Here is a 23,841-nt window from a genome sequence, read left to right as displayed (position 1 = left end):
GAGCCAGGGCCCTCTGCACTCCCACCTCGGCTCCCAGCATAGGATGGACAGTGGAGCACAACCTCTAAGAAAGTACAGCCAGGGAAAGAGACAGGCTTTTCCTAGGGGAGGGGAGAGCTTTCCACAAAAAAACTACCCTGGGGACCACCCCGCAGAGCCACCCGCTGACTTGGGAGAGGGCTGTGCACCAGGCTGGGCCTCAGCGGAAACCCAACCGGGAAGGAGGAACAGCTGCCCCCGAGACACCCCGGGACATCTCAGAGGTTCTAATTCTGGATGCTCTTTAGACTCTCCCAGGGTGGGGGTGGGGGGAGGCGGGGTGGTGAGAGAGGTTGATTTAAAATTCCTGACATCCAAGCTGTAACTCAGACCAATCGTGTCAGACTCTGAGCTGCAGGGGAGGCGGGGGCAGGCATGACCATTTTAAAAGCCTCCCCAGGTGGTTGCCGATGTACAACCAGAACTGAGAGCCAGCGTGAAATCGGATAGGAATAGGGACTGAGGACACCCACAAATGCCTCCCAAAGCAGGTTTTCAAGAATGAAGAAAACAGGATTCTCTAAAAGCAAACTGAGTTTTGTCTTTAGTGCCCCCTCCCCATAACTAATATTTCAAAGTGATAAGGGGACAATTGTGCAGCATCCCAGATGGCCAGGGTATGCAGCCAACCAAAGGGCGCGTCACGCAAAGCAAGGCACCACACCACAGAAGCCAGGAAGCCAGCCCTGGGCCCCAGATGCAAAGGAAATGCTCGCTCGCTCGAGGCCGGCAACTTCCCCTTTTGGGGCCCGTCCCCACCTCTTCTCTGAACACTGCCCTGCCTTCTGGGGACAATCTGGAGCTCCTGGGCTGGCTAAGAAAGTTATCCAACACACAGCTTCCTTCTACAGTGCTAAAGACTGTCTGTCCCATCTCGTCTCCCGAAGGACTCTGCTTTGCAACCAGGCAGCTTTGACAGAGGAGATAGTGCTGGCCCCTCTGAAGTTCAGCCCCCTGGTACGGGAACAGGAAGAAGTGCAGATGGCAAACAGGAAACCCCAGCTCTATTGCACCACGCGAGGAATGAGACTTGAGCTGTGGCCTGGAGCCCTGCCAAGATCAAGAGATTACAAGAATTTCCACCTCCTGATTTCCGAACCTGAGCCTGTCCTGGACATGGGCAAAATGTGGGCTGCCCCAGAAGGAAACAGGGTGCACTTTGCCCCCTGCCTGCATGCTTCATCCAATAAAAGGCCCACTTACCGGCCAGGCCCATGTCCTCTCCGGGACCGATCACCCCACAGATCCCTAACCCTCACTTCCTTAAATGTACCTCCATCCCCTTCCCCATCCCTGGTATTGGGGCTGCCGGGACCCACCCACACAGCTCTGCCAATCCCTCTGCTCCAGAAAGGGTCTAAGCATCAAACACCACCAAAGGGAAAGTTAAGGTCAAGTGTTCTGCATATGTGTACTGCACTTTCTCCGCTTTGCTGTGACTATGAATAAAAGGCTTTGCCCCGTCCTACTCCAAAGAATGTTAAGTATCAAAAAAGAGGGAGCAAAAGGCATGTGGAAAAGACTGGCTTGCCCTGCCTGAAAAGAGCTGGCACTTACCTACAGACAGGCAAGGGCTTGGGAAAGGGCTTAGCTCAAGAGAACTGGCAGAAGACTAGTTGCAAAAGGCCCTGGACACCTTTCTCCACACTCCTACCTACCCCAAAATCAGGAGCAGAACAATTACAGTACTGCTGTTGTGAACAATAGACGGCTACCACAAATGCAAGCTTACTATAGGCTACCACCTGCTTCGACGCAGTGAATCCCTACAACCACCCCAGGAAGAAAGAAAGAGACTCCAACGCCCCAATTTTGCAGGTGACCCAAAAGAACAAGGAATTGCAGTAACTTGCCAGAAACACAGCCAGGAAGTGGCAAAGCTGGGGTGCAAACCCAGGGACGTGCAGTTGCAAAGCAGACCCCAATTTACTGCAGCTTCTGTGCAAATGAAGAGGAAGAGCTCTCAGCTACAAATCACCCGACCCAGTCATTTCAGAGTGGTTGTCACATCTGAGGACCTATCAGAATCCCCTGAAGGACTCTTTAAAACACAGAGGCTGCCACCCTTTCCCCCGTTTTCTGTTTCTGTACTTCTGGAGTGAGGTCTGAGAACGGGTATTTCTAACAAGCTCCCAGTGGATGCTGGTGCTGCCGGTAATGAGACTATAGATGCCTAATCTTACTCCTCGTAGGAACCCACCGGGAAGGCTTTATTTTTACCACTTTACAGGTAAGGAAACAGATGGTCCCAGAGATTAGGTGACTTATGCCAGGCCACAGAGCTGACATGAACCCACGTCATGAACTCCTTCCCCAGTGCCCCAGCTAAGTGCTGGACACGCGGGCTCCACGCAGGACGGGTGTGTGCAGCCAGCTTCCGCAGCTCACAGCAGGTGAGTGAGTGACTGGCCCAATGGACAAGCTGTAGGGAAGGCAGACCTTTCAGGGGCCAGGGATGAAGACACTTATTCAGAGACCAGGGTACTTACAATGTCCCAGAACCGTGCACCTCAGAAGCATCTCATCTTCTGTCTAAAGAATGAGCTAGCCCTCACACTCATGAGACCCACAAACTACCTGTCCCCCGATCCAGAAAAAGCCTGGGGACCTGACTGATGACAGGTACAAGGCCCCTGCTGACAAGGAACCTCAAAACTTTCAAAAGGCAGCCCCAGCCTGACCCACCTGCCAGATGAGGAACTGAGATTCAACAGGTGGCTGAGCTGGGATGCCCGCACCAGCTCGGTCTGCAAAGCCCCTGCTCTTTCCCAGGGCGGCTCCGGCTCAGGTCTTCTGTGGCAGCTCAGGCTTTCCGCACTCGGGTCTGAATTCCCAGTGGGATTGGGGAAGGTCTGAAGAAAAGGTCCTGGGACTCTGCCGGGGAAGGCCTGCCTCCTACTCCCACACCAGTGGGAAAGGAGGCGTGGCCAGGTCAGTGACCTGGGAAGTCACTACTGAGAAGTACCCAAACTGTCACCTCACAGGCCCAGATGATCCACTACTTGTTTGTAGAGAAATCCCAAGAGCATCTTACAAGCTTTTGACCTGGATGAATGTTAGAAACCCAAAAGCTTTTAGCCTAATATCAGAGAATGGGGGAGTTTGAGTGAGACTAAAAAAGGCCTAAAGGAAGGAAAACCTCCAGACAGAAAAAGCTGTGTGTGTGTGTGTGCGTGTGCGTGTGTGTGTGTGTGTGTGTGTGTGTGTGTGTGTGTACAATGAAGACTCTGGCCCAGAGAAACCAAAGACCTAGAAGTTAATCCTCCAATACCTACACATCCCCAGGGAAGGGCGCGGTCACATCTGCCTCCCTAAAGCAGCACCTACATCACCTGCGACCAAAGGGGCCCTGGCAGATGTACCCCTCATGGGCTACATGAAATTCTGTGTGACTCAGAGGAAAGAATGGGAACTTGGTGGAAGCAACGACTGGCCCTAATAAGGCAAATAAGACGAAGCATTCCTTGACCTGCATTTCTCAAAGTTGAGGGCTACTTTCTGGGGTAGTTCCATGCCCTAAGTGGGGAAGAGCAAATTAACCTTTCCTCCAGCCCAGTAATGACAGGATCTGAGTGGAGCCCCAGGAGAGCCGGAGGCCTGCATCAGCCCATGCGCTCCGGAACCCCAGTTAGCTGCGGGTTAGTGTCTCAGCTCTGCCGGGACATGCGACCTAATGTGACAGCTGAGGAAGGACCACCTCCACTTCCCCCTCTCCTGCAAGCACAGGTTTCTTTCTGGCCATACTTCCTGTTTCCTGAGTGATTTCTACTCATCTGTGACCTCACATCCCCTTCCTTGGGGAACCCCAAGAGTTCTTCCTTTTTTGGTGCTGTAGCCTGACACTCTTTGTGTGTGGAGATCTTGGGGTTTCCCCTCCTTGCTACCTCGGGCCATGACTGGAAACCCAGGAGCCAGGTCGCTGGCATCCTCCACCCCCAGAGTGAAGGCTCCTTGTGATGGAGAAGCAGTCCGGTGGGGAGAGTGAGGGAAGGGTCCCCATGTGCTGAGCCCTCCCCTGGCGCAGCCATCACGGGCTGTCTTGCGTCCACCCCTCTTGAGCCTCATTTACACCCTGCAACTGCACAGGGAAATTCACCCTCACACAGCAGACCTCTTACCCCCTCATACTGCCAGGGCAGACGGCATGTCCAGGGGTTTCCAGAACATCTCCAGGAAGCTGAGGGGAAGTTTCAGCTGACTAATTCTAACAGAAAACCAGTGCCACAAAAAGCAGAACTTCTCAAAATGGCCTTCAGGGGCCATCTCTGTAAACTCTTTACAGTTCCCCAACTTTCTGACAGTAAAAAAGCAGCTCCTACTGGGCAAACAGAACACAGGTAGAGCCGGGTAAAGAGCGTTCTGGAGAGCCCGGGGGTACATGTGCGCCTCCCAGACCTACAGTCGCTCAGCAACTCGGTGGAGGGCCAGGTAGGCCCTTCTGAGAGCTCACTTAATGAGGAACTTAAAGCATTTTCCACAGGACCAGGTGTTCTAGAGCAAAGCCACCTGACCCACCTGAATAGAGCCACACGACCTGGTTTCCCAGTTCTGGGTCCAGAAGCTTCCCAACGTCCTGTCACCTCAGACTCAACCTGAAGCGTGCACACCACCTCTCCTGCCTCCCCCCACCCCACTGCACCATGTGTCTGATTACCCCGTCACACGCACAACTCGTCACATGCACAGGAGAGCAATCCCTGTCCCGAACATCCCTATGATCAACTGTATGATCCTGTATGGATCTATAGGAAGCGAGAGCCCATAATCTGAGGCTACCACCCATCTCCCCGCCATACTTCGGGCCTCTGGGACCCCACCAGCTAAAGGCTCCCCCCTACCCCAGCCAGGCCAACCCTGCCTGTGCACAAACACTCAGCAGCTGTACCCACAGCCACTGTGTGGGTATTTCGCAGAGTTTGAAACACACAAAGAATGCTTGAAATAGAAAGGCTGAAGCTCTCGCTCTCAGTCCCCAAGGAACATGGTGGCAACCACCCACTCCACCTCGTTGGGGCCTCACTCACTGCAGGGCAGCTGGGAATCCCAAGCAACCCTCTCAATTCCACTACCACACACACAAGACCCTGGAACAAGACAATTTGGCAGCAGGGGGCCTGGGGCTCAAGGCCCAGCTGCCAGCGACCAGCAAGACACGACTGAGGTCATCGCTAGGCCGGCAGGGCTGCTCACCAACCCCTGGCCGCCCGCCTTAGCCCTGCCGTGCTGAGACACGGTCAGGCCCTGACCCCTACCCCAGGTGATGGCGGGAGGGGCAGGAAGATGGCCAAGACCTTGTGACCCTGCCCGACTGAAGCAAAACCACTGAGACCAAAAACCACAACTCTCTCCCAGGCTTTCTCTTTCCTTTTCTTTTTACTATACATGTAAAACAAACATTTTTTAAAATATAGGTAACCAAAAAGATTATGATCCACAAAAAGAGTAATTCCACTTCTACGAGGTACCTAGACTCAGCAAATTCACACAGACATTAAGTAGAATAGAAGTTAACAGGGGCTGGGGCATGGGGGGAGGGGAGGGAATGGGGTAATGGGTACAGAGTTTCTGTCTAGGATCATTGAAAAGGTCTGGCAATGGACAGTGGTGATGGTTGTACAACACTGTGAGTGCATTTAATGCATTTAATGCTAAGGCTGTGATCTGAATGTTTGATGTCCTCCCAAAACTCTTATGTCGCAGTCCTAACCCCCAGTGTGATGGTACAGTCATCCCTTGGTATCCTCAGAGGGTGGGTATCAGGACCACCATGGATCCCAAAATCCTTGGATGCTCAAGTCCCTTATATAAAATGGCTTAGAATTTATTTACATATAACCTATACATATTCTCCCATATACTTGAAATCACCTCTAGATTACTTAGAATACAATGTAAATGCTATGTAAATAGTTGTTATACTGTATCGTTTAGAGAATAATGTTCGGTACAGATACAACCATTGTAGGCCCAACTACATAGAACACATAAAACATAAGATAATATTTCTGCCCCCCCCACCCCTGAATACTTTGCATCCATGGCTGAATCCATGGATGCAGAACACACAAACATGAAGAGGCAACTATGTTAGGAGGTGGGGCCTTTGAGGGGTGATTAGGTCGTGAGGGTGGAGCCCTCATGCATGGGATTAGTGCCCTTATTAAAGAGACCCCACAGAGCCCTTTATCCCTTTCTACCATAGAAGAATATAAGGAGAAGTCTGCAGTCTGGAAGAGGACCTTCGTCCGACCTGCTGACACCCTGATCTTGACCTCTAGCCTCCAGAACTGTGAGAAATAAATTTCTGTTGTCTGTAAGTCACTTGGGTTGTGGTATTTTGTAATAGCGGCCCCGAAGAACTGAGACAGCCACTAAGTTGCCTAGAGCATCATCCCGATATGCTAAAGTTGTAGGTTCAATCCCCTGTCAGGGCACATACAAGAAGAAAATGATTAGAAGGGTAAATTTTCCAATATGTGTATTTTACCATAATTAAATATCAAAATATTTAATACAAAAAGATTAAGATCAAAATCTCCCTGAAGTCTACCACTCAGAGATAATACTAATAGCATTTTGCCACGTATTCTTCCAGAGGCAAATACAAATGAATGATATGGTACATATTATAAAAATAGCATACTGTTTGGTAACCTGCTCTTTAGAAATACCTATTTTTCTATGTTAATAGATAAACATCTCTGTCCTATATTTTTTTGTAGCCAAATGGTATTCCAAAGTATATAGATACACTATAATTAACAAGTTAGTGAGCACTTGGTCTTCACTTTTTTGTTGCGATGGTTGTTATCATAAACAATGCTGCAGAGGACATCGCTGTACTCATATTCTTCTGCGTGTCCAATTGTATCCTCAGAATAAGGATTCCTCCAGGTAGAACTGCTGAGTCTGGGACTCCCTTGGGAAGCTCACCAGCAAAGAAGCGCAGCAGGGATGTTGAATTCTGTGTTATGAAAGTCTGTTTCCCCACGTGGACTGCTCCTGGATTCCACTTGAGTGTCTATGACGTTGCACAGTTTCGGGGAAGGAGGGACAGTCCTTTCCGAGAGAAACCATCCCCCTCCTCCCCACTGCCCCGCTTCCTCGGGGGACACAGCATGCCTGTGTCATGAAGTGAAATTGGTACACCCGGAAGGTGAAATGTTACTGGGTTGATGTCCACTGGATCCCGGCGCCAGCAGGAAGACTCCAGCAAAGCACTAGAGTGGTCCAGTGCTGGGTGCCCCACACTGGACACATGAAGGGTTTTCTTTTGTTCATGGTTTGTTCTTGGGTGGAGAGAAGGAGAATGCAATGGGCTCTTCCTAAAAAGATCAAGGGCTAGAAGGGACTAGTGGCATCATCTAACCCCTTGCTTGGAGATAAGGAAACCGAGGCCCAGAAAGACCCAGAGCATTAACATTTCAATCATCTTCAAACGAGCCCAGAAGTGTCTCACACAGAATGAATCAACCAGCTCAGGGAAGAATCGAACATACCCTAAATGTTGACATCTAGTGCATTTTTTTTCCTCCTTCCTATGTACAAAATTGGAAACTAAGACCCAAGGTCTCATCCAAGCTCAGACACGACCAGACCTGTGCTGAGGCCGGCTCCTGCTGGCGGCAGGAGCTGATGGAGCACATCTCGGCCCAACTCAGTGTTGAGTAATGCCATGTAGCAGCCTGAAATCTGCCACAGTGTGTATATTTTCACTAAAAAAAAAAACCTAGCAAATAGCACAAATCAGAGTGTTTTCCTCCCTGCGGAGCCAGTTGGTAAACGTCACAGGTCACAGTCTAGATGGAAAAGCCATGAGCAGGTGGCCTCGTTTTGCTCATACGGCCTGAGGACGGCACTATAATCCTCTGTGGTCCATTGTAACTTTCACTCCTAAACCCATCACAGGCCCTTCTACACTGATCAGTGAGCCAGCAAATGTTTGTCTGCTCGCTGCCTGCCAGGCCCCGGCTGAGCACGCAGCACAGTATCCCTGTGAGATCGGTATCATTTCCATCTTACACTCAGGGAACCTAACACTCAAGAGACTTCAAATGACTTTTTAATTACAGGCTACAGCCTTTCTTAGGATGCTGACCCCAAGATACTTGGGGATGCTTGGGGTCGCAGAAGCTGACCCCAAGATACAGGTTCAGGTGCCAGTGGAAGGCAGCGGGAAAGTGAACAAGGACAGGAAGGCAGCCAATGACAGAAGTTCTGAGACAGCACAGAACGTGCTCCAAAGTTACCCCAACAAACAGGTGAGGGGGCTGAAGTATTTAGCACCCTCTCCCATCAGCCATCATCGGTTGAGGCCAAAGGCACGCGGGAGGATGCTGACATCACTCAACGCCACACGGCTAGAAAATGGTAGAGTACAGTTCAAACGCCAAGTTCAGAACTAGTTTCATTACTCTTAGAGAATGAGCCATTCATGAAACAAACACTTAACTGAGTGCCAATTATGGGTATAAAGCACCACGCTGGTGAAGTAAACCCACTTTGTCGAGTCGCTTTGGCTTGACACATCCCGGGGAGCACAGGTATCTTTTTGCCAATTTTTATGAATAAAAATAATAGAAAAAGCCCTTCCAGGTTACTTTGCCGGTCCCATGGGAATCAGCCAAATGCCCTTCCCGCCCGCTTCTCCTGTGAGAGACTGCCTTCTCTGGTTCAACCAGTCACCTTGGGCAGGAGTTCCGCAGCCCCACAGGTCATCCCAAGCAGCTACGTCAATCTGTGATTACAGGCTCCAGAGTCGGCCAGGCCAGGGATGACCAAAAATGACCCCCTGGTCGTCCAGCCAGCTGAGTCTGAAGACTGTCCCTGTTCATTGTGCCCTGCTTTCCCTGAGCCTCCTGCCCCCTCCCCTCCCCTCAATGTCCTCCATGGGAACCTACAAGCAGGCCAAATAAATGAAACCACAATCACAGGTCTGTGGTAGCTTACCCAACCTTAAGGATTTATTTAAAATTCTTCTGAAGAGGCGGGGAGGTGTTTAAATAGGCCAGGGTGTCATTGGGCTAAATCATGGGGCCATACTTCGAACAGTGGAGGGAGGGGACTGTGGCCCTGGTTTCATAAACCCAGCTGTGGCTGTTCTCAGCAACTATGTCTTGAAGACAGAGACTGGATGACGTGTTTTACTCCAAGCCCATGGTGGGGAACTGCCCTGTTTTTCACTCTGGGGGGAGAGGAGAAGATGACGTAGGCAAGTCCCAGAACTGCTCTTGGATCACCCAGTTCGCATCCCTCCCTCTCCACGGGCTTCCCTAGCAATCTGGTCCTGATCCTGTCCCCCACCTCAAAGTGAGCTCACGTCCTGCCAATGTATCTTAGAGAGGACTGAAAGCTATAATCAGGCCAAGGTCCTCTTGTGCTTTGGAGACAGGACCCTTTTCTGGCAAGCTCTGCAGTCCGGCGTTTGGCACGCCAGTGCAGGCCCCAGGCTCTTCGGTCCTGGGCATCTCTCTGGCTCACTCTTTCAGCCACTCCTAAGCAGTTCACACACGGAAAGCAGACACAAAGCTTGGCTCCGGGGCACCAGGAAATAGACCAAGAAATCAGAGCAAAACCAGCAATGACTAGTAAGTCCCAGGTAGGCCAGTGCACCAGACACCAAGGCAGGCTGAAGGGCCAAAAACAAGGTGTCGGGTCACCTACCACTCCCAACTCCTAAGACAACACAAACTGAAGAGGAGGTCTGAACCCCCAAACAGAAGCCATGCAGAGAGGCAAGTTCAGGAGCCCAAGCACAGAGACAGACCACCCTCAGGAAGGTGGGGATGCTGCCAGCTAGAGATGCAGCAGGTGCGGGTGCTGCATATGCCCCGGCCCACTCAGCCAGGTGTAGATAGGACACTCCCACCTTCCCTAGAAGGATGGCATGACTGAGCACCTCATATCCCCTGGCCCCCTCCCAACCAGGCTCCCCAAAGGTGCCCCTCATCATTCTAACCAATTTCACCAGCACATAAATGAGGGCAGAAGAGCATGGGCTACGTTTACGCTGAATAGCAAAGATTATCTGATCTCCCCAATACTCGACCTCTGCTCTCCCCCCTCTTCTGGAGGAGGAGTGAGACTCACCTCCAGCCTCCCCAGGACAGGGAAACCCGAACTGTACAGCCCAGCCTTCAGGCGCCCCAGCAGGCTGCTTGCTATGCCTCTGTGTCTCCTGGGGCAAGAACTACCCTCTTTCCAAAACTACCCCACCTCTCTGATCCCAGCCATCATTTGAGGCCCTCTCTATCCACACCTCCCCACCCAGCGCCACCCCCCTCCTCCTGCCTGTCCCAGCTCCCGGGCATCAGCTGACCTGTCTAGAGGAGAAAGAACAGCCGGTGCCCAGACTCATGGCCCCACTCCAGGGTCTCTGATCCCAAATGGGTACCTCCCAGGCCAACTCCACGCCGCGTCTAGGACACAAGCTAAAAAGAATGAACTCTCCTCAAGCAACCCAATATATCATAGTCAGGAGAAGTGTCTTTAATTTTTCAGACTGCTGCAGAAAAAGTTCCTAGTAAGTAAATGTGGATTGATACGTAAAATATTTCCAACCCCGGATTCCTCATCCAGATGCTCTGGAAAGAAGGCCCCTGGCTCTGGCTCACAGGCAGCTGTTTAAAACAATCATCGTTTCTAATTCTTTCCTTCCATTGTACCAAGATCAACCGTGGCAGGAACCGAGTTCCGCTCCAGGGCAAATTGTTAACTTGTCAGCTCATTGGTTCAAACATTCATTCATTATATGTAAGGTACTCACTTTAAACTTGGCCGCCCTCCACACAGCCTCTGTCCTCTGGGAGACCACGCTCTAGAGACGCGAATTCGGGTCACCTGGGAACAAAGTGCATGCAGCGCTGAGAAGCCTCGAGCTCAGTTCCTCTGCTCAGCGAGGTGCAAAGGTGCTGTGATCAGCCCAGGTCCCGCAGAGCGACTCTGAGCAAGATGGACCCGTCAGGTCCTCCGTCAGGCCACTGCGCCTCTCTGCTGTCCCTAGGGCTCTCTCTGCTTAGAAGCCAAATGTAAGGCGGGCGCTCGAAATACAGAAGGGACTGGGGTCCGCCCAAGGCACCTGCCGCTCCCCGGCAGAGCACAAAAAGCCCAGGTCTCCACTGCCCTCAAGCACCAGCTCCGGAGGCGGGAGGGCGGGAAGACCGTAAAGGGGAAGTGCCCCAGGACCAGCCCCCGCCCCGCTCCGAGCACCCAACCTCCCCGTGAAGGCGGAGGGGGCCTGCTCGGGGCGGGGGAGGGGGGCTGGAACCCACCTCTGGGGAAGTGTCCGTGGGGCCGGGAAGAAGTGGACCGGACTGCAGTCCAGGCGCCAGCCATCCGCGCACCTGCCGCCCCGCCCCACCTCGCCAGGGAGTCCCGGGGACCCTGGGGGTGAAGTAGGGGTGCCTTCCCGCCACCGCCCTTGAGGCAGACAGAAAGAAGAACCCCCAGGGCTCGGGGCGGGAGGACGGGATCGGAGCCACAAGTTTCTCCGGCGGAAGGCGAGCGGGCAGGGGCTCCAAGCCCACGCAGCCCCTGGGGAGTCGGCAGCCCCGGGCACCTCCGGCGACTGGGAGAGAAGGGAGGAGACCAGGGGCAGGCGAGGACTGAGGGACTGACCCAGACCGGGCAGGGGACTCGGTGGGAGAACTTTCGGCCAGGCGGGAGAGGGGCAGGGCAGCGAGGCCCGCCGGCGCCTGCACCTTGCGCCCCGCGCGCTGCCTCCGCAGCCCTGTCCCCGCGCCCCGCGCCCCGCGCCTTGCCTGCGTTCCAAGACGGCTGCATCTCGCGCGCGTGCTAGAGACCGTGGAGTTGGAAAGAGGGGGGCCCGGCCCGGCGCGGGGAGCTGCTCCGGCCCGAGCCTGGGTCAGCGGCCGGAGGGTCAGGATCAAATCCGGCGGGGCAGGGTTGTAGGCGGCCGGGTGACTGGGGGTCGGACGCCCCGCCCTCCCGGCGCCCCCTCCACCCCTCCTCGCCCTCTCGCCCGCCCCAAAGCCTTTATCTCCCCTTATCCAGTCTGATCGTCCTCCCTCCCCCGCTTTCTCCAGCTCTCCATCTCCCCACGCCCCTCTTCCCTCGCCTTTCTTCCTCCCTCCCCTCCCCCTCCCCCTCTCTCCCCTCCCCCCTGGGGGGCGGAGCTTCTCCCCTCCCTCCCTCCCAGACAATGCTGTGGCAGCGCGTCCCCTACTTCCCCGCCTTCCAGTCGCGGCTCCGGCTGTCAGAGCCTCTTCGGGCGGGGGCAGGGGCGGGGTAAGGGGTGTGAATGCCGGGAGGGGATAAAAGTGCGAGGGTGAGGAGCATGAACTGGCTCCCCTCATTCTTCGCTCTGCCCTCTCGGGGAGGGATAGAGTCTTCGCTCTAGTCCCTCGGCTCGCCCCGCGCTGTGACAGCCACTCCCAGGGAACAGTCACTTTGCCCCGGGGAGCCCACCTCGAACGCTCCGGATTTCCCAGGCAGCGGACGTGGGATTCCTCCCACCCCCCAACATCCAGGCTTATTCCAAAAAGGGTTTGAGCTGAGCAAGAGCTAAGCCAGGCCCCTCCGACTTCGCGGGCTGGCAGACGTGACAGTAATGTGAAGGAGGCCAAGAGTCTTTGTCCACTTCTCACCTCCCCCCCTTATCCACTCTTGGACCTCGAGGGGCTCTCGGTGCCCAGGAAGCCTTAGAGCACCCCAGCTGCGGGCGCGGGAAGGGGGTGCTTCTCTGCTCCCTCCCTGTTTTCGGAATTCTCTCTTCGCATATATACCCCAATTATGAAAAGTCAGTCCCCAGCCAAAGGGAAGGGACCCAATAGTAAATGGGTAGTCAGGCCGTAGGATACAGCAGGATCAGCTCATCCCTCCTGGAAGCCAAACATTCTCTACTAAATTCATTGTTTGGATCTTGGAATGTGTCTCCCTTAGAAACAATATTATAACATGGAAATAAGAACAAACTGACAGTGACCAGAGGGGAGAGGGGAGGGGGATAAGGGGGGAAACAAGGGGAAAGGACGAATCAAGGAACGTGTATAAAAGACCCGTGGGCATGGACAACCCGGTGGGGACTGATGGGGGTGGGGGGGGAGCAGGGGAGAGCAATGGGGGAAAATGGGATGCCTGTAATTGAACAATAATTCTAAAAATTAAAAAAGAAAGAAAAAAGAAACAATATTATAAATGGTGATCTGCTTCCCAGGCCAGCCACAAAAGTCCTTTGAACCCAAAGCAGCTGTAGGGCAGCACAGAGAACAAGGAGGCCACTGACCAGCTTTTTCTATAGAAAAAAAAAAAATCATCTGGTTCTTTCCCCTTGAGCTATAAACACAAAGCTCTCCCTTGAATTCCCCCCTCGAGCCACTACTGTGTATTAGTTAAGCTTCTTTCCTTCGCAGGTAACGTGAGCACCCTCAAAGGAATGTCTTCTGAGGACAGGGGCAATTTCCCTGTAGCCTCAGGGTCACAACGGCAGGGAAAGCCCAGCCAGAGTTAAATCCAGAGCCTGGAGGGCTTCCAGTAACACAGGCCAACTCTGCCCTTACATCGGGGGTGTCAGATGCATTTTCAGCGGGGCCCACTTCAGGCTCCACGTTGCCTTCAAAGGGCTGAATGTAATTTTAGGACTGTATAAATGTAACTACTCCTTAACAGTTAAGTAAGAGCTCAGTGCTGCTGTGGGGTAGAAACAAGGTGTGGAGCAGATGAGACAAGGTGGAGGGCCGGATTCCTTCCAAGTGCCTTCTGTTTGCCACCTGTGCCTTATGACACAGATTAACATTTCCCACGCCCCCAGATACATGACTAAGGGTGGTAATTGCTTGCATTGCTGGGGCTTGGAGCTCCCTTGTTGAGGAAAGCAGCCAGGCAAAACTAGAATTCCTGAGTCTCTATTCCAATTTCCCAGAAGAGCAGCTCATTGGCCCAGCTTGGGTCAGGTGTGTATCCCATGTCCAATCAACTCGTGCCAGCGGGAGGCTTACCTTGTCCAAATGAAACTGCCAGGAACCCTAACCATATGCTCTGCTTAAAATAAAATCCATTCCTCTTCACTTGAACTCTCCATGGTGGTCAATAAATTGATTGATTAGTTCAAGACATCAGAAAACCTCTTTGTTTTTATCCATTTCCCTACACAGGAGTCACAGGAGAGAAAGGAATCGGCCCTTAATCCTCCAAGTCAGTATAGGGACAATACACTTGCAACAGGGACAATAGTTTGCAAACTGATTATTAAGACACCCCACCACCACCACCAAGCCCTGCTTCTTGCAGCCTTCCACCCCCAGGGACTGGGTCAGGAGGCACATGGCCTCAGGGAAGCAGCAGAGAAGCATGGCCTACCACCAGCCCTTCAGTAGGAATGCAATGCAAACTGCAGGTGTGCGTTACAACTTTCTAGCCACATTACAAGCAGTAAAAAGAAACTAGTGAAATTCATTTTAACATATTGTATTTAAACCAAATATCCAAAAGATTACCGTCTCAATCTGTAAACAATATAAAGAAGTTATTCATGAGAAATTTTATATTCTATTTTTCTACCAAGGCTAAGAAAATCGGGTGTGGATTTACACACATCTCAGTTTGGATGTTAAATTTTCATCAAAAATACTTGTCTGTATTTAGGTTTTATATAATTTCTACTTGAAAAAGTACATTCATGTACCCAATTTGTTCCAAACAACTTGTTTAAAAGTTTCCCCAAAATTCATTTGAGTGTTTTTTAATGTAAATTCTAATTAAGATTACATAAACTTAAAATTCAGTTCCACTAGTCTCATTTCAATTGCTCAAGAACTGCATGTGGCCCTGGCTGGTGTAGCTCAGTGGATTGAGCACGGACCTGCGAACCAGACAATCGCGGTTCGATTCCCAGTCAGGGCACATGCCTGGGTTGCAGGCCAGTTCCCTGCAGGCCAATTCCCAGCAGGGGACGCACGAAAGGCAACCATACATTGATGTTTCTCTCCCTCTCTCCTTTCCTTCCCCTCTAAAGATAAATAAATAAAATCTTTAAAAAAAAAAAAAAAAGAACTGCATGTGGCTAGTGGCTCCCCTATTGGTACTGAGCAAGTTCATGGAGCAAGGATGTCACTGATGGGCTCAGAGTCTCACAACCAATTTCCCTTATCCCTTTAGCAGAATAGTGGCAGAAATGTCAAGCATGGCCAGACAGAAAATGATTTTCCAAATTCCTTTACGTCCCCCTGTAACATCTCCGGTGGCAGCCTTTGCCAGTAGATCTGAGTTCTACCTTATGCCTCAGAAAAAGCAGGATACGCAGAGAAGTGGGTGCCCAGAGCCCACTCTTCTGCTCCCAGTGGATAGAGTCTAAGAGAAGGGTAGAAGCAGGGGACACAGACTGTTGGAAATGCCTCGTCTACCCAGTTTTTGACCTTCCACCAGAGTGAGGATATATTTCCAGGGGTGAAGGGAGTTCTGGAGGACAGAAGGGAGAAGCCTGCCACACTGGCTGCTCTTCCCTGTTGTCAGGTACTGACCAAGGAGACAGGGCAGCTTCACTAAGGTCAACTTAGTGGGTCACCATGACTACATAGAGGGAGGGCCTGCGTTTAGTTTTCTAGGGTCACTTCACGATTCACGCATAGCCTAGACATGAAGTTTCCACCTGCTCCCAAGGACCAGGGGCCTCGGAAGGAAACCAGGCACTGAAGCACAGGCCTCCCACAGGTATTGTCTTTGAATTCCCTCAAAAGCAGAACTGGAGACAAGGACATGGGTACAGGCAATTTACTTAAGAATTAATTTTAGGCCCTGGCTGGTGTAGCTCAGTGGATTGAGCGCGGGCCTGCGAACCACACGATCGCGGTTCGATTCCCAGTCAGGGCACATGCCTGGGTTGCAGGCTGGTTCCCTGCAGGCCAGTTCCCAGCAGGGGACGCACAAAAGGCAACCATACATTGATGTTTCTCTCCCTCTCTCCTTCCCCCACTTCCCCTCTAAAGATAAATAAATAATAAAATATTTTTTAAAAAAAAAGAATTAATTTTAGAAAGCAAGAGAGTGAGACAGGTAAGGAGAAGCTAGTAAAGGGTGTGCAACAGGGGCTCCATCCCTCTGGGGACCCTCCAAGGAAGTGTGTAAAGTGAGCCTCAGACCTGTCCTCTCTGAAGGTTGAGGGTGGGGTCTGGGGCATTTATCCACCAACTCTCATCCCCCACAGGCTGAGGATTACTCCCTGGGAACGCTCGCCTCTTCTTACTTCTGGTTGTGTGAACATCTTTGGCCTCAAGGAAACATGAGGCAGAAAAGCAGGAGCTGCTGTCACTGGCACTTGAGGTGGGACTAGTCTCTGTGTGCGGAGCTGCCCACCACATCTGTGCTGCAGTGAGAAATGGGCTGAGGGGATGAGTCACAGAACACATAGATCATTGGGTCTGAGATCCAGCATGGGTTGGGCATGTTGACCTGGGAGGCTAGGTCAGGGGTAGGCAGGAGGGGGGCTCAGAAGGAACAGTGGTGAGACCCAAGTTAAGGTTGAGGAGGCCAGAGAGCACAACTCAGCAACCTGAGCGGCCCTGTCCTGCTGAACACCTAAGGCTCTGCTCCTCACCCTGCGACCAGGAAGCAGGAGAGGGGAACTCCATTTCCCCACTCTGACCCCACCCCCACATACAGTGTCACAACCCAGCCACCCCGCCCTGGTGGCCCCACCCCACTCCTAAGGCTCTGCTTCTAATACTTAACAGGTGGGAACAGACCAAAAATGGCTCAAGAAGATCTCAAAGCCCCAGAACCCATAACTCTAAGCAATGAAGAAATAGCAAAATTTTCAGATGCACAGTTCAAAACACTGGTGATCAGGATGCTCACAGAACTGGATGATTTTAGTCACAAATTAGATGAACATATGAAGGCTAAACTAATTGAAATGAAGGGAATTGCACAGGAAACCAATAGTGATGGAAAGGAAACTGGGACTCAAATCAAGGGAGTGAACCAGAAGGAAGGAAAAAATGACCAAACAGGAAAATATGAAGAAACAAGAATTCAAAAAAAATGAGGAGAGGCTTAGGAACCTCCAGGACATCTTTAAACGCTCCAACATCAGAATTATAGGGGTACCAGAAGGGGGAAAGGAACAGCCATGAGTGGAAAACTTATTTGAACAAATAATAAAGGAGAATTTCCCCAATCTGGCAGAGAAAATAGACTTCCAGGAAATCCAGGAAGCTCAGAGAGTCCCAAAGAACTTAGACCCAAGAAGAAACACACCAAGGCACATCATCATTACATTAGCCAAGATTCAAATGAAGGAGAGAATCCTAGAAGCAGCAAGAGCTAAGGGGACAGTCACCTACAAAGGAATTCCCATCAGACTGTCAGTGGATTTCTCAAAAAGAGACCGTACAGGCAAGAAGGGGCTAGAAAGAAGTATTCCAAGTAATGAAATCCAAAGACCTACAACTAAGATTACTCTATCCAACAAAACTTTCATTTAGAATGGAAGGACAGATAAAGTGCTTCTCAGATAAGATCAAATTCAAGGAGTTCATCATCACCAAGCCCTTATTATATGAAATGTTAAAGGGACTTATCTAAGAAAAAGAAGATAAAAAAGATGAACAGTGAAAGGACAGCAAATTCAGTTATTAACAACCACATCTAAAACAAAAGCAAATTAAGAGGACAGCTAGATCAGGAACGGAAACATAAAAATGAAGATCACGTGGAGGGTTAGCAACAGGGGATTGGGAGAAGGAGAAGTGGGGAGAAAGTACAGAAAATAAGTGGCATAGCCGGTAGGTAGAAAATAGATAGGGGGAGGGCAAGAATAGTATGGGAAATATAGAATCTAAAGAGTTTGAGATACATGGTCATAAACTAAAGGGGGGGAATGGCGGGGGTGGGGAGGTGCAGGGTGGAGGGGAATGAGGTGGGAATAGAACAACTGTAATGGCATAATCAATAAAATAAAAATTAAAAAAAAGAATTTTCACAGCATCTAAAATATTTATGTTAGAGAGTGTCTGAATTCAGCCTTGGAGATGGAAGGATGGATTAAAGCTCTAATATCATTGGTACCTAAGTAGGTTCAGGTGCATGAGACTCAGGCCCCAAGGAGAAGACCTATTTTACTAGATTTTCCTTCCTCCAGTTAAAGGATAAACAGGGGCTAGTAAAAGGGAAAAAAGGAGGGCAGAGGATCCCAAGTACATGACCTTGACTCATTCACTTTTAGCCAATATATCTCTTTTCACAAAAAGTATTTGGTAGAGTGCCTCAGAGCTAAACTTTCTGGGCAGCCATCCATCTGAACAAAGTGCTTATAAACAGAATTTGGTAACCAAACTGTGATTCAAATTAGATGGTAGATTTTATTTAATTTTTCCAGAAATCCATTCAAGCTTCTTTGACTCCAAGGTTACATTCCATCAAAGTTCCCCTTCCATTTCTGGTTGTGTCAAAATACTAATTACTTAGTGTGAAAGCATTACCCTTTCATAACATAAGATGAGTGCACATTCAAAATTATATCGATTGATATTTACTAGACAGTTATGGTCTCAAGGTGTTACCCTAGGCATGGGAAAAGATAAGAAAAATAATCATGGAGCCACAAAATTACTAGGCAGCATCTCATCCAACATCATTTGGTGGGCTCAGAAAATGAAACTTAGAGAAATCAACTCACTATTACCATTTGATTACAAGAAGCAGAAGCCATTCAAGTTGGCCTAAGTAAAAAGAACCATGAGTATCTTGCATAACTTATGGGAAAGAAGTAAGCCAAGACCAAGATGGGCTACAGCAGTGCTTTTCAAATGGTGTGACACAGAATTTTTAAAACATGCAATACCTGACTATTCTGTCAGGAGCACTGACCTCTTTTCACTTAGATTGTCAAATTAAAAAGAAATGAAACAGGCAACATGACAATACACAAAAGGTGTGAATGAATCAAAATTATACCTATTTTTGTCAGATCGGCAAAATATATAATATATTATTTTGTGTGCCACAGAATTTTAGTCATTAGTTTATGTGTGCCATGCAATGAAAAAGGTTAAAAATCGCTGGGCTAGAGTATGACCTATAGGATTCCTCTCTGTCTGTCATGCTTCCTCACTCTCTTATTCCCTTCTTCTTGTATTGCCTTCTCCATATCTGTTCCAGCTTCTGCCCAGAGGGCAGCCATGGTCCCAAAGTCTAGAGATCCTGCATCTACCACCAAATCACTCAATTTCTGAGTGCCATCACCTGTGGCCAGCAGCATGATGGGTCCAGCACAAAGATGGGTCAGTTTCTCAGAAAGCAGAGGGGTGGGCAGATGTAAAGTGTTCTTCCCCTACTTGTTGGCCCTTACATCTTTGGCTACCCAGTTGTTATAGACCGCTCTGCCTGGTTCTAGGAATTGTATCTCAACCCCTTGTGGCTAAGGGTGAGGGACGACCTTTGGAATGTGAACCACAGGAGACAAAGCTTGTCTCTGTTAGCAAACACTGCCTCAGTTTCCTCTCCCTGCCCCCAAAGCTTGGTTGGAAGTCAATGATGGGTGAGACCCCTCACAGCGGGGGGCAACCTAAGCCAGACTCAATCATGTGGGAGGCCTTCATGGAAGGACTTGGGGGCAGTAACAAAAAGCAATAGACTCTCACCCCCCCGGACTTTGACAAAGCCTGAGCCCCCATGTTCTCTGGGAGAATTGCTTCTTGGCTCTACTCCCCTTAAGCCTGAATATCTGATGGGGAAGGGTGCAGCTCCTTGCCTTGCTGGAGCGTGTTCTGGGGAAAAAATCTGGCATCACAAAGACTTCCTGATAAACCTGTGAAATCTGCTCTGCTAAGAGTGCTTTCATTCATATGTTAATATGAATGGGTTTGAGCAGGAAACCCTAAAACTCTGTTCCTGACAGACTTGGACTCATACTAAGCCCTCAGATTTCTTTGGAATGTTATCTACTGTTCGATCCTTGCCGCCCTGTATTCCTGTGTATTGCAACCCAATAAAAGGCCCCGGAGGAGTGGGCTCAAGGCCTTTTTCTCCTTGGAGAAACTGGCCGCTGCTGGCCTTTCGCCTGAGAAACTGGCCACTGCTCACAGCCTTTTTCCTCTGGGAAACTGGCCACCTCTCCTCCCCAAGCAGATCACATGTCTTGGTCATGATTACTCACATCCGTGGCACACGGGGGGCCTTGCGAGGAGAGTCGCCCCCACACCCAGTCTCATGGTAAAGTGTGATGGGCCTGCTCCATGGGCCTAGGCCCCTAGGTATTCTCGAGACATTTCAGATGGTCAGTTTCCTAAATGTGCCGTGTGTTTGCATAACTTTGTGTACACCCATGCATTCTCTCCTCCTGAGATGCCCTTACTTTCCCTCTCTGCTGAACTGTTTTTTTCCACAGTAGTGCAAGAATGGCATGGGAAAGCTTTACTAACTTTCATCAGTGCCCTCTACCCTTCTGCCTCCCAATTTAAACAAACAATCTAAGTTCCACTCAAACACAGCATCCAGTGCATTGCCCAAGTCCCCTGGTTTAACTAGAACTCTACCAAAAGCCCTTCCATATTCTGGAGCTGCTCTTGATGCCTGCTCATCCTCCAAAACTGGGCTCAAGGGCCGCCTCTACTGAGGGGTCCTCCCTGAAATGCCTTTCCTGACCCACCCATTGCTCCCTCGGTGCTCTTACAGCACTGTTTCATCACCATGAGCACTTACTCAGGTCACCTAGCCCAAAGGCCAGGATGGTGTCTTATTTTTTAGTTCAAATCCTTCTCCACCTGCCACACTGTGAGTACTCAACACGTATGTGATGAATGAAGGAAATGAAAAAATAAACCCTGTCACATTATTTGACAGGTTATAAACACTATCTCATGTAGTTTTCATACAACCCTAGGAAGAGCTACTACTTCTATGTTAATTTTACAGATGGGAAAACAGAGTGGCAGAGTGGCTAACTTGCCAAAGCTCACAGCCAGCTTGTGCCGGAGTTGGAACAGGAGCCCAGGAAGTCCATCTCGCATCCCTCTCTCAACCCTCATACTTTCTGCCTCCTCAGCAACCAGGTCCAGGTCCGGGGGTTGGTGGGTGACACTTGCTGATCCTCACCCGGACTGCCAGCTTCAATTAAAACTTGAAACCAAATTGGGACTCTGAGGCTGGCATAGGTGGGAGTATGGGCACCTGAGGTGGGGGTAGAAAAAGGGCTGTTGCTTCTTTGCCGTCTGTACAGGGATGGGCACTGGAAGTGGTGGGAGTCTTGCCTTGGAATCTTTCCAGTGACAGGCAACGCCCACAAACTCTGGGCACCGCTGGAGGTCAGCAGAAGCCGGCCTTGTGACCTGCCTTCTCTACCTGTCTTTCCCTCCTACCCCACATCCCCATTTTCTCTTTCATTATGACGTGGAGGTCTCTGTCACTCACTCGTTCAACACACACTTCATAAACACGAACCAAGCCAGAAGTGTTCTTAACACTCAGGAAACAAAGCCTTGTCGGTCATTATAGTGCAATGAAAGAAGTAAATATATATCACTATAGTGAGGTGATATGCTTAAGTATTAATCACGCACACACAGACACATATACACACACAAGGCCAACTTCAGGAGAAGAGGCTTCCTGAACCCATGTGACACCAGGGGATGGCAGATGAGATGGGTGCTGAATGAAAAAATGCATAAACATAGGATGCATTGCCACAAACCTACAGAATAAAGGAAAGTCCGTGAGAGGTTGGTGGTTCTACAGTCTCTGTTTAACATAGGAAAGGCTAAACCAGCATCAAACACACACACACACACACACACACACACACACACACACACACACACACTTGTGCATTGTTCACAGCTTCCGCTGGTCCAGAGGAAGACTTCTTGCTAACACTTAAGACTTTGTCTTGGATAAATAAAAACTGGGACCAAGGATTTTTTTTATGAATTCAATAACTTAAGTTTTAAAAATCACTTATAAACAACAATTCAAAGAAAGCCTACAAGTACATGAGAAAAAATTCCAAGGCAAGGGGAAGAGGAGAAATATACATTACCAGAGCTCAGGAATGAATTAAAAGAGAAAATAAATCATCACAGAAATTAAAGACCCAATGAAGCAGCAAAACTCTAGTGAAAAGTCAGCTAAAAATATGAAAGATAGACTAGAAAAACAAACACAATAACATGCAGGATAACAATGAATTTGAAAAGAAAAATAAGAAATAATAGGTATAGAACAAAGACCAAGGAAATCCAACCTATGTATAATTGGCATTCGACAATATAGATTTTAAAAACGTTCCTAAAACAAAAGAACTTGAATTTATAGATTGAAAGAAGACACTGTGTCCCGAGAGAATAAATATAGTTTTTTTTCTAAGTCTTTTGCCTGAATATAAGTCCATTTATGGAACTGTGGAGTTACAGGGACTGGTATTTTTGTTCCTTTTGTTTACTACAATGTCTCTAATGTTTGAAATATTGCCTAGGAGGCCCCAATAAACATTCATTAGGAATAGCCCAACAAGCACTGACACATGGTGTTAATGTTATCGCCCTGCAAGGAAAAGATTCCGATGGTTACACAGAAAAGAGGTCAAATCACCCATTTAAAAAAAATCAAGCTGGCTAAAAACTTCAGCACAACAACATTCAAAGTTAAGAGATAATGTCATAAATGGCTACAAAAACAGAACCCTGGTGTTCCTCAGAGGAAAAAAGCATGACTCAGGAACCGTATGTCACCACAAACTGTAATTCAAATATAAAACATGCAACTATCTTCAAAGTTACAGAAACTCGGCCATCTTGAAGAACATAGTAAAAGACCAAGTTCAGTAAACAAAACAATAGAGAAGCAGCGGCAAAAGCACTATAGCGGGCACTGAACACATTTATGTTTGGAGTTAAGGTAAAAATTGGAATTAAAGTTAAAATACAATAAAGGCATTATAAACTCATGATGTAGAAATTACAAAACCAATGAAGGTAGGAATTTCTTAACTATTCTGATTTCTTCATTTTTTATAGGAAGAGAATGAAAAGGTATGTTCAAAGCAAATAGCCCAGGTGACAGAGAGATAAAGTTATTAGTGTGCCCACCCGATAGTGGTCTTCAGGCCGGTGGCGGGGAGTGGTGCCTACATCGCGGGTGGTCTTGAAACTTGAGCAGCACTGACGTCATTTTGTGTGTTGGGATCAAAGATAATGAGCAAACTGCAAAGCGCTCAACAGTCTCGCACAAAGATTTGTCTCATATGAACACATTCATTCATCCCCATGGAGAAATAAAGCACTGGAACTAACAATAGTAATAACCAACCAAAACTGAGAGGGGAGGGGTGAGGAGAAGAGCGAGGTGGAGATAAAGGAGAAGCACACTGATTTTATCATCACTTGTGGTGGAGAGTCAACTAATACTGTCTCAAGACAAGAAGATTAAATAAATTATATAGCCACTGGAGTGCTCTTTTGGACTATTTGAATTACTTGTTTCGTATGCATATATTAACTAGTTAAAAGTTTAAAAAGATAGTCCTACGAGATACAGGAAGTGGTGGGTTGATAGTGAAGCAGTCAGTTAGATGCTGGTAGATTTCCAAGTGTCCAGCATGCTGCCTCCTCCATAGGGTTATATCCAGAAGGATGGTAGTAGATAATAAGACCCTCAGATTTCAGGACAGTTTGGGATCTGAAAGTGGAGAGGAACCGTGCCACTTTCTGTTAGGCACATGGAATAACCTTGTACCCATGCACGGAGCCTTCCTAGGGCATCTTCGGGAGGGGAGAGACCTCGGCAGACCCAGAAAGTCTCTGAGGGCTACAGGAGGTGTGGGAGACAGCCAACATTTCCATACCCCAGAGA

At 49.3% G+C, this 23,841-nt stretch overlaps 1 protein-coding gene across 4 annotated transcripts in view; it reads right to left on the bottom strand.

The window, feature by feature from the left end:
- The window catches only part of RASSF2 (Ras association domain family member 2), a 33,513-nt gene extending 22,311 nt beyond the window's left edge, over positions 1-11,202 (bottom strand). Inside the window, exon 1 of one of the 4 annotated variants that reach the window (XM_037147778.2) lies at positions 10,805-11,202. The gene's annotated coding sequence lies outside the window, so the exon portion shown is untranslated. Of the gene's footprint in view, positions 1-1,242; positions 1,263-1,892; positions 1,972-2,724; positions 2,958-10,804 lie in introns of those variants that run through there. The other 3 variants (XM_037147780.2, XM_037147782.2, XM_037147781.2) reach the window with 3 other exon arrangements.
- Between the last annotated feature and the right edge of the window lie 12,639 nt (positions 11,203-23,841).

The sequence above is a fragment of the Artibeus jamaicensis genome, unplaced genomic scaffold (assembly GCF_021234435.1).
Source record: "Artibeus jamaicensis isolate MK-2021 breed Jamaican fruit bat unplaced genomic scaffold, CSHL_Jam_final contig_685, whole genome shotgun sequence".
NCBI lineage: Eukaryota > Metazoa > Chordata > Mammalia > Chiroptera > Phyllostomidae > Artibeus > Artibeus jamaicensis.
Note: the sequence above shows the minus strand (reverse complement) of the source record. Positions and strands in the feature narration are given on the sequence as shown.